Raw genomic sequence first — 14,465 nt, 5'->3', positions numbered from 1 at the left:
TTCTTTATTTTGAACTGCAGCGCGTTCGCCTCGGGCCCCTGGAGTCCTGGCACGAGCGTTGGAAGAGAGCCCAATCCCGACGCGGGCTTCTGACCAGGTTGCTGCTGATCATCAGCCATCACGATGAGTCTGGAGGGCGGCGGGGAGCTTTAACGTGTAGGCCTCATCCCGGAGAGAGCGCTTCCCCGGCCGTGCATTACACCGGACCCCGCCGTGTGCTGAGCGACTCGACTTACCCTCGGCTAGGTCAACCTGCTGAACGGACAACAGAGCATGGCTGCCGAGACTGCGATCTGACCCTTGGAAAATACAAAACGGAACCAAAAAAAGACACTCGGGCATACAAAAGACATTTCGCAGAGGACTCCGCTGCCGCAAATAGCACGCCTGCAGCAGCTATGGACGGTAGTGCTGCTGCCAGGCGGTAGGGGCGCAGGCGCAGGAAATCGCTTGATCAGATACAGAGTGACAATAACGGGTAAACAGCTTTTATATATATATATATTTTTTTTTAAATATATATATATAAATATATATATATAGTATTTAGCTAAATATTAACGAATTATAGTGTTTAAGTATTAATTTAGTATTTCAGTATTTCTGCAATAACATCTATTAACTGTGTGGAATTGGTGTAAGGTTAAAAAAAGGGGGGATAGGCCTCATTGATTTTTTTTTCCTCTAAATTTCTCATCACAGCTGATTTTTTTTTTTTTGGCCCCGACCACCTTCGTTTGAGACAGCGAGATCAAGCCTCCTCCTGTCGTCTAATGACGCTCTGCATCCTACTTCCACACCTGTCTCGTTATTGAATACTAACTACAATATTATTGTATGTTATTATAGTATAATTAACTGATTCGGTCAGAAATGGTGAAAACAATACTCGAAGCCAATCAATTCATCGTCCATCAGCCACCATCCAGACCGCTTATCCTGCTCTCAGGGTCGCGGGGGATGCTGGAGCCTTTCTCAGCAGTCATTGGGCGGCAGGCGAGGAGACATCCTGGACAGGCCAGTCCATCACAGGGCAGTCAAGTCACCAGGTCAAAACAAGGCGTATAATGCCCATGGTTTACGTAATACTGCCATCTATTGGTAGGAACAGGCAACGTCCGGTCCGGTTCATATACGATGTTTATTTTTATTTCGAACATGTAAAAAAAAAAGGAAAAAAAACAGAATAAAAAATTGGCACACGAATGGGGGAAAATCAGGAGACATCAGGTCACCATTATACAATATTCACCCACAGACGACTCTACTGGCGAGAGACATGTTTATGAGCATTTACAGATCTGTGGAAAATTAGCTTGAGAATGGGGCTTTTATAACAGTGTTTGGGTCCAAGTTTGTGTGATCACGTGTTCATGTCCCTTCATTTGTGAGTGTGTTTTAATCTTGTGATTTTTTTGCTGTGTCTCCTCAGTCCCATCAGCCCCGTTGCTTCAGCTGGAGCCTCTCAACTGCACCTCCATCAAGGCCCGCTGGCAAATCTCGTCCAGATCTGTACTTGCTCAGGGTTATCGCTTGCGTTATCATGAGGAGGGCCAACCTGAGCAGCCCACCATCCAGCTCAAGTCCGATTCCTCAGAGTATACCATCGGTGGCCTCGGTGAGTGCTGCTCTATCCAAGTTCATGCTTATATGACATTGGATTAAGGGTAAAACTTAAAAGATTAACCGTTACATGTACTGTATTTTTATCCAGCGTGACTTACAAAAGAGTCAGCAGATAAACTCGACTGTTACCAATAGGCATCACAGAGCGCTAAATGGTAATCATATCACAGCCAAGAGTGCATGTCAGTTCAAGTGCATTTCGTGTAGGTGCACCTTACAGCATCAGGAGGCGGTGAAAAGGAGAGCCAAAAGTACAAAGTAAATGTACACTGCCACAAGTCAGACAGATAGATAGATCGATAAACCACTAGTTAGAAACATTTCAGTGTATTGTATTTGTGTTTTTGTGATGTTCAGTGTAAACCTTTCTGAGTTTATGTTGTAATGATGTGATGGCTTTAAACAACACAAATTAATTGGTGAGAGGCACAGGCAAGATAGATAGAGGCAGACAGACAGATAGATAGATAGATAGATACAGTGGGGAGAACAACTATTTGATACACTGCCGATTTTGCAGGTTTTCCCACTTACAAAGCATGTAGAGGTCTGTAATTTTTATCATAGGTACACTTCAACTGTGAGAGACGGAATCTAAAACAAAAATCCAGAGAATCACATTGTATGATTTTTAAGTAATTAATTTGCTTTTTATTGCATGACATAAGTATTTGATACATCAGAAATACAGAACTTAATATTTGGTAAAGAAAAATTTGTTTGCACTTACAGAGATAAGATGTTTCCTGTAGTTCTTGACCAGGTTTGCACACAGTGCAGCAGGGATTTTGGCCCACTCCTCCATACAGATCTTCTCCAGATCCTTCAGATTTCGGGGCTGACGCTGGGCAACACGGACTTTCATCCCCCTCCAAAGATTTTCTATTGGGTTCAGGTCTGGAGACTGGCTAGGCCACTCCAGGACCTTGAGATGCTTCTTACGGAGCCACTGCTTAGTTGCCCTGGCTGTGTGTTTCGGGTCGTTGTCATGCTGGAAGACCCAGCCACGACCCATCTTCAATGCTCTTATTGAGGGAAGGAGGTTGTTGGCCAAGATCTTGCGATACATGGCCCCATCCATCCTCCCCTCAATACGGTGCAGTCGTCCGGTCCCCTTTGCAGAAAAGCATCCCCAAAGAATGATGTTTCCACCTCCATGCTTCATGGTTGGGATGGTGTTCTTGGGGTTGTACTCATCCTTCTTCTTCCTCCTCCAAACACGGCGAGTGGAGTTTATACCAAAAAGCTCTATTTTGGTCTCATCAGACCACATGACCTTCTCCCATTCCTCCTCTGGGTCATCCAGATGGTCATTGGCAAACTTCAGACGGGCCTGGACATGCGCTGGCTTGAGCAGGGGGACCTTGCATGCGCTGCGGGATTTTAATCCATGACGGCGTCATGCGTTACTAATGGTTTTCTTTGAGACTGTGGTCCCAGCTCTCTTCAGGTCATTGACCAGGTCCTGCCGTGTAGTTCTGGGCTGATCCCTCACCTTTCTCATGATCATTGATGCCCCACGAGGTGAGATCTTGCATGGAGCCCCAGACCGAGGGAGATTGACCGTCATCTTGAACTTCTTCCATTTTCTAATAATTGCGCCAACAGTTGTTGCCTTCTCACCAAGCTGCTTACCTATTGTCCTGTAGCCCATCCCAGCCTTGTGCAGGTCTACAATTTCGTCCCTGATGTCCTTAGACAGCTCTCTGGTCTTGGCCAATGTGGAGAGGTTGGAGTCTGATTGATTGAGTGTGTGGACAGGTGTCTTTTATACAGGTAACGAGTGGAGAACAGGAGGGCTTCTTAAAGAAAAACTAACAGGTCTGTGAGAGCCGGAATTCTTACTGGTTGGTAGGTGATCAAATACTTATTTCATGCAATAAAATGCAAATTAATTATTTAAAAATCATACAATGTGATTTTCTGGATTTTTGTTTTAGATTCCGTCTCTCACAGTTGAAGTGTACCTATGATAAAAATTACAAACCTCTACATGCTTTGTAAGTGGGAAAACCTGCAAAATCGGCAGTGTATCAAATACTTGTTCTCCCCACTGTAGATGAACCACTAGTTAGACACATTTCAGCGTGTATTGTACTTGTGTTTTTGTGATGTTCAGTGTAAACCTTTCTGAGTTTCCACTGTATCGTCAATACAGATAGATACTAAAGATGACCTTAAACTCCCCCCAACCAAGAAAAATAATCAAGGCCTACATATATTATTAGAATCACAATCTTTTTCCTGCCACATATTTCTACTGTAAAACATCAACCATCATTATAGGCCTGAAGGATGGAGAAAAAGAAAAAAGAAAAATCCCTCTTATTGAGGATATGTGGGACAGGGCCAAGTGGGAATTTTGGAATTTGTTTTTGATGTAGAATATTTCCTAAATGAAGACATTGGTTGTAATTGTGTTAAACTACTCGTGACTATCCACTGTGTTCTTTATTGGTTCATGGAATAAGCAAGCTTCTGGTCTGATGGTCTGGATGACCAAAACGTCACTTGCTTTTATTTGGGGAATTGCAATAATTTTTAAAAATATATAAATAGGGAGTTGTGCATCATCCTTTGTGGGCAAGGAAGCTGCACAAACGTCCTATTTTGACCACTGATATTTCCAGAGCTTTATTCAAGATTTCCTATTCCATATTCTCACGGATTCACATATTATTTGCTGACTTGCCAACGCTGTTGAAGGTGTGGAATACCACACCTCTTCTAAATCTTCAAAAAATAAAAAATGTTGTTTCCTTGTTAGTCATTGTTTTCTCACTCTATTTTTGACCTCCTGTTCCCGGCTATTCTGCATTGATTTATTTTACTGTCAATCTCCTGTCACTTCTTATCTGGGTTATACAGAAGGTCTCATCTCAGCAGTCTTTGTCCTTGCTTGTTCGTTTTAATGTTAAGACTCTGCATCACTTTCCAAATGTCCTTGTTTGGGGTCTCCATCTCATCCAGAGGGCGAATTGTAAAGTATTTTTACGACACTTATTTTGATTGAAAAGAAAAGAACAGAAAACCCCCCCCCCCCCGCTGTCTGACTACTCCATATCCCTCTAGTCCGTCCTGCTTGGAGTGGGGATATATTTAAGGGTTTGCTGTACATTATGTTGGATGTGCATTTAGTTCCAGATTTTTTAAGTGGTTTTCGGTCATTAAAGCAACTGTCATTGACCTTTTCGCCTCTCTGGTTACCACAATGAAGATGGAGCAGTGTTTGAAAAGGGAATGCAAGAATATCATTTGAACGTGCATTTTGAATTTAAATACTTGAGAGCACAATATTGCACAGTGTTGCCCATTAAGTGCTTTTACTGGAGGACTAGTTCATTAGGGGCACAGCCAATTCACACACGGTGGCAGGTCAGGAAATGGTACGCGAATGGAAAACCTCCCGACTGATTTAACGGCATTTAACGGCCGTTTTTACCGACCAAACCCAAGGGCAAAACTGGTACGTTTAAACGCGCTAGCCAGCGTGACCGAAGGATGGCGTTACAACACGTTTCGCCGTTTACGAGCGCTGCACAGCTTTTGCCGCGAATTCGCAGCCACGTCACTCGTGTGTCACTGATTTAGGTCCCCCTTGCTACAACACCTACAACAGGCGATTTACTGTGCCCCATGCTACTTTCTTTCGGTGCGTTATGGCGTTAAATAGTTATTTGTTATATTCTTGGGTAGTGTTATGGAAGGACTGCGTTGCGTGAGTGGCCTAACACTGTGTAACGCTGGGATGGGGGGGGGGGTCATGTGTTCTAGCTTCTGATTGGAGGGAGGTGTTCCCCGTACGGGTATTAGCCAAGTAGGGAAGCGCGGCGGGACCAGAGGACGAATGGGGAAGAATTTTGGTGTTGCACGGCGTGGTGGCGGTTGTTCGGGAAGTATATGGTTCCGGAGAGCTAAAATGGATGCCATGCTAGCTGTTAGCCTTTAGCTAAACTACGAGTAGTGACCGGGACCAGTAACGTTAATCAGTCGACCGGACAGCTGTTACTATTTTCCGGGTGCACCTTCAACTCCGGGTAGTCCGTTCCGCTGCGGCAGGAATTGAATCCGGGCTCAGTTGAGCTTCCAAAGGGGACTACAGTCTCAGTCTCCCTTCTTTCCTGTGAGTTAGCCGCAACGCAACGTTACATCGGTGTCAGAAGTGGGACGGTGAGACCGGGAGGCCATCGGAAGCGCGTGCGCCCAGAGGCGTGAGGGAGTTGATATGCTGAGGCACGAGGACGCGCTTCCCGAAGGAGGCGGGTAGCGTAACCATAGACATATAAAGAGTAGACGCCGCATTGGCTGTTGGGGCGCGAGAAATACGGCCGCCATCTTGGACCGGTCACCCTACGAGTTGCCTAGCAGCAGAATACACGACTGAGAAAGATGCCAGAACACTGTTCAGCATACTCCTGCTCCAATCGACGGACCGTCGAAAACAGGGCTCGGGGGATTACTTTTCACAAGTAAGATTGAACATCACTATTGGTTGTATTTTGTGAATATAATATTACTGTACTGTATTTATGGCCAACTGCGAAATCGTAGCCAGCTAGCTAGGCTATGCTCAGTGCCGGTGTTCACCCGGCTATGAACTGAGACGTTATATGTCATATTCCATAACACTGACTTTACAACTGACAACAGAATGCTATTGTACAAATATAACAATATTAACGTACTGGTATTATATTGACCAGCGAATTTTACACAGGTGGCACAGACTGTATTATTCACATGTAATCCACCCTAACAACAGTAAGATAGGGGAGAACCGGGCCGAAAGTAACACGCCGCGAAATTAGCACAGAGCTTTTTTCCAAGGAAACAAAACAGGACGTGACGCAAAGAAGTCAGTGTGTGTGTGTGTTTATAAGACCTCTCCCTTCTCCCAAAACACTGGCGCGATACGCAGTTATTTAAAAAAGTTATAGAGCGAACGCTGTTTTTTCATGCGGTAAGTGAAATTACGTGATCTGAGGTTTTTCTTGAATTGCGTTTCATTCTTAGAAGTTCCGGTAAATGACTTTATGTTGCTTTGTTAGCACATTTACTGTCTCGATGACAGAATAGTTTTAAATCGACAGGCTAGCACAGTTAATATGCTAGCCTAGCCAGGCTAAATGGCGAGGTGACCTGAGAGGGTCGAACGTACCAGCGAGGGGAGGGACGAAAGTAACGTAAATGATTTCCCTAGCAAGCAGCAAGTTAATGTATTTTATTGTATTATACTTACAGAATAGTACTGTTAAGGTCATTCTTTTCAGCCTACATAGCCAATTGTTTTTCATTATTTGAGGACTTACCTTGCTTACGCCTTCACACAAACTGCAATTCTCCAAATGACGACAAAGACCAATTAGTTCCACGTGATGGCGGTGTGCGCGTGAAGGTTAGCGCAAAAGCAATTGGTGAATTAAAAGAAATGAACAAAAGCGCGAATGGCTGATTCAAACACAATAACCAACCTCTATCACTGACGTTTTTGTGAAAATGTTGAAAAATACGAGGCTTGTATCAAAATTGCGTTACACAACATTGATAAATTGACGCTAAGAATATTTATTAGTCTATGAAACTCAAAATATTGCCTTGATGAATTGGCACAGATATTAAATTGGGTCTGCAAGATTGGTTGATAAAGGTAAACGTGATCAGAATACAAAACCATAATTATACGATGCGTCTTACGCTTTATGACAGCCGCTACTTTCGCACCGCAGCAGTGCTACTTTGGTCCCGCAAGGGAGGTGCGAAAGTACCCTCGCGCAAGTTGTGTTCTCCGTCTGTTTATGTCCAGATCATTTAACTGAGAAACATATGGAAAGTTGCTTCTGAAAGGGGACATATGTATGTTGTTTCAGATAAAATATGGCATCTATTACTGTCACCATACCGGAGTAAACTCGGAAAAAGTAAAAAGTGGTACTTTCGGCCTGGTTCTCCTACCTCTCATGTCTCATACCCACCTCACTTACTTAAAAATACAGAACATCTGACTGTAGAATAGTTTGCAAACAAACCTACCGTATTCACAATTTCACCAGCTTTGGTTCATTGTCAACAAATATGCATCAAAATAGGAGTTTTGTTGAAGAAAGGTTCTATGAAATTTGAAGGAAAAAAATAAGCGTGACCTCCTTTGTAAAATGTTTTTGTGTAGACTCTCTCAGATCTCCCGTTTTCATTTTGAAGGTTTCCCAAAGACAATGTTTTGAGGAAGAAGTGGGTAGTGTCTTTGAGGAGGGAAGGATTCACTGCAAGTGATTCCTCCGTGCTCTGCTGTGAGCATTTTAAGCAGAGCGATTTTGATAGGACAGGTCAGATTGTCCGACTCAGACATGTAGTTATTCCATCCATCTTCAGCTTCCCGGTTCACCTCCAAAGAGTAGGTGTATCATCATAAGACTATTAGCATTAATAAATGTAAATATTCTATTATCAATTACAGGGCTGGGTGAGATATTCATCCCTGTATATATATATATATATATATATATATATATATATATATATATATATATTCTTTTCAAGTATTATACTTCTTCATTTTAGCCGGAAAGGGAAAGGACTACACTTACCTCCAGAAGAGCTGAAGAGAGCCTGTCCGTGGCCTCTCAGGATGCCCCAGAACCTCACACCCACAACCTCAGCCTAATGATGTGAGTTTCTATTTTAAACATCATATCATAATGGTCCTGGAACATATTCAAATCTCACTTGTTTGCTGCCACTCATATTAAACACACTCACAAATTAACCCATACACACAATTAAAGACATGTTGAACATGCATTCCTGACACACACACACACACACACACACACACACACACGGTGCTGGCATTGGCTTTGACAGGTGATGACTATAAGAAAGAATGTGGGCCATACACTAGTGGTGTCAAAGTGATGTGTGTGAAGTGAAACATCGCTCAAACTATGTTCATCCCTCTTTCTACTAGGATCATGCCTATGCCTTTCCTGCTTCTTCTACTGCTCTGAAGACCAGACTTAATGAAGCCTTGGCAAGAGTGGAAAGTCTGGAGCGAGAGAAGAAGAATGCCATGGCCAGAGAAAAGAGGGCAAAGACCACAGTGAAAAGTCTTTTGGGGGATTTGAGAGAAAAGAACCTCATTAATGAAGAGCTCAACGAGAGGCTTGAATTCTACTCAGGTAAGACGAAGTTAGCGCTTTGAAATTCATGTACATGTTATTCTTACACTCTTTATTAAACTCCTTAGTTATTATCTGAAGGGGACTTATTAATTTTTGCTCATAAAATTTCAGATCTTCAAGTAGACTTCATGGCAAAACAGTTCTCTTTCAAGGGTTTTAGGGGTTTCATGTCAAACTTTAATTAGCAACTTTTATTTTTTCCCCTACATTGTTATGCTACATTGTTTATATATTTATCTCTCTTTAAAATATATATGTATATCTGTATTTATTTTTTATTATTACATCATACTATTGGATATAATTACGATATTATTACAGTATTATACCACTTTATTATACACACACACACACACACACACACACACACACACTGTATACTTCCTACCCTCACATGTAAATATTTTGTGTTGTTGTCAGTGTTTACATTTGTCCATTGTGTGTAATGTACTGGTCACCTATGTAAGCAACTTTGTACATGTGTAAATATGGTTTGGGGCGGGGATTTATATATATTTTCATTTTCTCTGATATATAACATATATTGTTATATATACTGTAGATATATAATGTGTTCATATATTGTTTATATATTTAGCCTAATCATGTATTGTTTCTTCAACTTATTAAAATAGCTGACTTTACGGCCACTATCGGCTTCTGCCTCTATCATATTTTAGCGTGTGTGTGTGTGTGTGTGTATAGCTATATATATATATATATATATATATATATTTATTTATAGTGAGTGTTTTGCTAAATACCGTATTGTTCCGAATATAAGACGACCCTGATTATAAGACGACCCCCCCTTTTTCAAGACTCGTTTTTTGGAAAAATACTTTTTGAAGAGCAAATATTGGTTTTATAAAGAAAAACATTATATTTGAAAATAATGATAATAAAAACACATTGAATAAAACAAGGTAGTCTGTTTAACTGCTTTTAAATAAAATTATGTTTTCAATATATTTTAGATGAAATTGTCACATTTAAATAAAAAAATGTAAATACATTTGTAAATGAATGACTTATGGTATTTAAATAGCATACAAATGAAAATAAACTGTAGTCTATTGAGACTATCCATCTCATAGTGAAAAAATAAACCATTTCAACATTTCAATAACTGTATTAACCATCGAAGTGGTCTAATTTTAGAACGGTCCTGAAACAAATCTGACCGAGTGAGAATGTATATTGACATTCAAAAGTCTAGACCTCGAATGTAAGACGACCCGGGTTCGCGTCCTGGCTCCGGCGGTTCCCGTACGCCCCCTGAATTGACCTTTCGCAAAGTCCCGCCCCCCATAGTTACTGTTGCTATGCCCGTCAAGCATTTCAGAACTATCCAGGAAGTAGCCGGAAAACACCAAAACATGAAGGAAGAAATCAGCTCATTGTGTGGGTAAAAGTAACAGTAATAATACGTTAGCTGTATTAGCTATCAATAATAGCTAGTAGCAAGCTTAGCTTGGAGCAGACAGGTATTTTTGTTGATTTTGGATGGATTAAGCTGGCCATGGGGTCTGCTATACTGCCAAATCTATTGCCGACATTGCGCTTCTTGCGTTCTGGGTTTCGGGAAGGGAAAGAAAATTACTCCCCCTCCAAACTTTTCAGATATCTAGTATCCGATTTGCAGATCCCATAGGCACACTGTTTCAGCATTTTGTTGTGTGTTTGAAAGCTTGACGGACCATTGCTAAGGTAGGATTGGACAAGCACCGTTCTGGGGCGGTACTTTGCGAACGGTCAATTCGCTACATTGGTGTCATAAGTGGGATGGTGAGACCGGGAGGCCATCGGAAGTGCGTGCACCCAGAGGCGTGAGGGAGCTGATATGCGCGCTTCCTGAAGGAGTGGGGGGGTAGTGTAACGTGCACAGATAAATAGACTTGCTAGCCCTTGGCTAACGGGTCAGACCCTTTAGTCGACTGATTTACGTTGTCGCCCGTAGTGTGGGGGATCCGGGTTCGCGTCCTGGCTGCGGCGGTTCCCGCTACACTTGCACGTGTGGTTACAGCATTGTGTGTCTGAGCACATTGGAGTACTGTAACACACCGAGGTGACGAACCACAGTGAACGAATGTGATTAAAAAGTTACATTTGAGCGTCCGGGTGGTGTGGCGGTCTATTCCGTTGCCTACCAACATGGGGACAGCGGTTCGAATCCCCGTGTTACCACCGGCTTGGTCGGGCGTCCCGCATCCCTACCGACACAATGTCTGCAGGTGGGAAGCCGGATGTGGGTATGTGTCCTGGTCGCTGCACTAGCGCCTCCTCCAGTCGGTCGGTCAGGGTGCCTGTTCAGGGGGGAGGGGGAACTGGGGGGAAATAGCGTGAACCTCTCACGCGCTGTGTCCCCCTGGTGAAACTCCTCACTGTCAGGTGAAAAGAAGTGGCTGGTGACTCCACAGGTATCGAAGGAGACGTGGTAGTCTGCAGCCCTCCCTGGATCGGCAGAGGGGGTGGAGCAGCGACCAGAACGGCTCGGAAGAGTTGGGTAATTGGCCAGATACAATTAGGGGGGAAAAGAGGGGGGGCAGTTACATTTGTAAAATTTGCGGGCAGTTTCATGTGATGGTTAAGAGGATCCAACAATGTGTCGACAACAGATCGTCGCTTATAATTCGTTTGCATCAATTTATTCATTCATTCAATGCGATTATGCACGTTATCATACTGACTCTCTCAATCATAGCTTTTTAGATTTAGACTTCTTGCAACCTACCCCAAGACCTTACTCCGTATTTGGTGTATACTTGATCATTTTTTGTTTTTCCTTATACAACGCCTTTGTTGGTTGTGTCACTCATTGTTTGGAGAGTTTCGATTGCCTGAAGAGGGCCAGTTTTGTCAGAATATTGCGTTACACTGGCGGTAAACTAAAGCTGACCTTCTTTTCCTGATAGGTGCTGATATATCTGGGCCAATGAGGTCACCGTGCCACAGAGGCCAGTCAGTCTGGGTCTCACGTGCACAGAGCAACCATGGCTGCCTCAATCCTCTTACAACCCCCACGTCTTCTGGCACTCAAACCAGACTCCAAGATCAGCTCGCTACGTCCAGGTCTTATCCCCAAGATAGCTACTCTCCACAGTCACGCCAGCAGGTATCAAACCCCAGACTCAAGTGATCCAGTGATGGCAGGCCAAGATGTTTGTTCAAGGTGTCTGATGTGTACTCCTATTTATGAATACATTCAAAGGATATTTGTTTTATGAATCACTAAAACGTTTGATATCTGATTATTTTCAAAGGATTCATAATAAAAGGTACGAGTTAGGGTAATAAACCGTAAATATCTGATTCAACTTTCTGTGATTTCCTTACCTGGATTATTGAGCATGCATAAACCATGAATACCCAAATCATGAATGTTTTTGCAGCTGCTCATTTTAATGGTTGCAGTTGTGACCCAGATAGCAAAACTGCTGTGGCCCGGACCCATCCCACGCCTTGACGCTTTCATCCGGCCCACATACCGTGTGGAATGATGGCACTTGGGCGGTCCGTTCCTGTTTGCCAGATCTGGGCCAGAACCAAGCCATAGCAATGCTGCATGTGCCACATATTTGCCAAAGGTGGCCCATATTTGTTTTGTGATATTTGGACCATATACCATACGGGCCACTTCAGGGTCACATCCAGATTACATGTTACCGAGAGCACCGCATCTTTGCCAAAAAAGGCCCACATTTGATTTGGCATATTTGGGCCATATATGCTATTATACGTGTGGGCCATTTCAGGCTCACGTCCATTTTGTCAGGGCCAGAAAAAGGCCGTCAGTGCCGCATCGTTGCCTGAAGTGGCCCACATCCGGATGCTATCTGGGGATAGGACTTGCATGGGAAATAATTTGCCATCTAGCCTTTTATATCTTTCCCAGAGCGGCCAAATGCTAAAGAAAAAGGCCGGTGGTGGCAGGTTTTGAAAAGCAAGGTTGTTGTGGCTAGCAAGCATGTGTGACATCCTTGACTCAGAAAAGACCTTTTCCAACAGATATGACAACATCACCGGCTAACTCAGGTTCAGCCAGATTTTTTTTTTTGGGATTGATGGTGAGGAAGGTGCTGACATGACAACACGGCTGTCACCATGGCAACTTTGTTTTATCTTGAATGAGTCTCTGGGATACACAGCAATTACCGCTACCACTATAGGTGTCAGTAAATTAACACAAAAAATGATGATCTTCAGGATTTTAGCTTTAATTGCATTCCCACAACTGTACGGAAATTAATAGTAATTAAATACCAAGTATATTCTTTTTGTATCTGGCACAAGCGATGTCTCATATTCACAGATGTAATTGTTTCTGTAACTCTCCAACCATATTATTCAATGCAATAAGATTTTTGCATGAGCAGAAATAGTTATTGCAGAATATTGTCGTTGTTTTTCTATCATAGATAAATTTGAAGGCATAACATTAAAAAAAACCCACCATAACTACTCATCTATGACTGCAAAAAAAGAAAAAAAAGAAAAGGAAATCAGTTGCCTATTTTTGGTCCTTATATAATGTTATTCATAACAGAGCCAGCAATCCGAAATATTGGTCAGCGATCCAAGTGTGTGCATGTAATATACTTTTTTTTTTTCATTCTTTTGGTTTTTCTATGCCAAGTTAAATATGGGAGTCCCTGATTTTGACGTCACTTCCCCAACCTATCCCTGGCTGACAGTTATAGCGGTGCAGTTTGTTTTTTTGGGGTTTTTTTCTTTTTTATTGCGCTGTCTTCTGCAGCGTCCTGTGGAATAGCGGATGGGAAACTCTGATGTCATCAACCTTGGCACAGCGGGATAGAAGAGCACGCAGACCCTTAGGGTGCCACAATCAGTGCCCATGTGTTTGTGCCCCATAGTCGGGGAAATAGATGGCGCGGTGCTGCCCGCCTGTGCTGCACCTGCGTCCCAGCATGCTGATTGATCAGTTTGGTCATGTGGAATGTCACCATCTGCTCCCCGGTCCCACTCACCCCTGCTTGTGTGAATGCCAATCACTGGCAGGGAGATTTAAGCCATGTCAAATCAGGCACATAACTACGAGCAATATGTCAACAATGCTTGAAAAGGTGTTGCAGTGGCATTGCATGTGCTGCTAAATGCACTTTACAGCAGAGTGACCAGATGACTATGATTGAAAGAATAAGAGCAGTATTTTTCTCCGTTTTTCTCGGTTTATTTGCATCAGGGGTTTTTTTCCCCCTCCATTTTATTTATAGATGAACTTCGAGCTTTCTAAAGGATTATATAGCTTGGTGAAATCATACAGTTACTTCCTACCCTTTTACCAACTCCTCTCCAAAATGAGCCAGACTTGAATTTTCTGAGCAGTGCATCATGGTATTTGCATGTATGTTTGTATGAGTATCTATTTATCCTTTTACCAAACATGATGCAAATGCTTACTCATCTTTATCTAATTCAGAAGACTTCTCGTTTGCTTTCTTGTCACACTGTCTAGTTGCTCCTTTTTTTGTTTTGCAGACAACATATAAACAGGGGCATCCGGGAGTGACATTTTTTTTATTGCGGCACTTCATAACCAATGACATTCACACAAAAGAAAGCTGTAGATATGCAAATTTGGACTCATTAACATTCGCATTACCTGTTTGAATAACCGGACTCCTGACAAGACTACAATCA

The 14,465-nt window shown here is 42.7% G+C and overlaps 1 pseudogene; it reads left to right on the top strand.

The window, feature by feature from the left end:
- Positions 1 to 6,015: 6,015 nt before the first annotated feature.
- On the top strand, positions 6,016 to 13,743 carry LOC130114598 (THAP domain-containing protein 6-like; annotated as a pseudogene).
- Positions 13,744 to 14,465: the final 722 nt, after the last annotated feature.

This window comes from Lampris incognitus, chromosome 6, assembly GCF_029633865.1.
Source record: "Lampris incognitus isolate fLamInc1 chromosome 6, fLamInc1.hap2, whole genome shotgun sequence".
NCBI lineage: Eukaryota > Metazoa > Chordata > Actinopteri > Lampriformes > Lampridae > Lampris > Lampris incognitus.
Note: the sequence above shows the minus strand (reverse complement) of the source record. Positions and strands in the feature narration are given on the sequence as shown.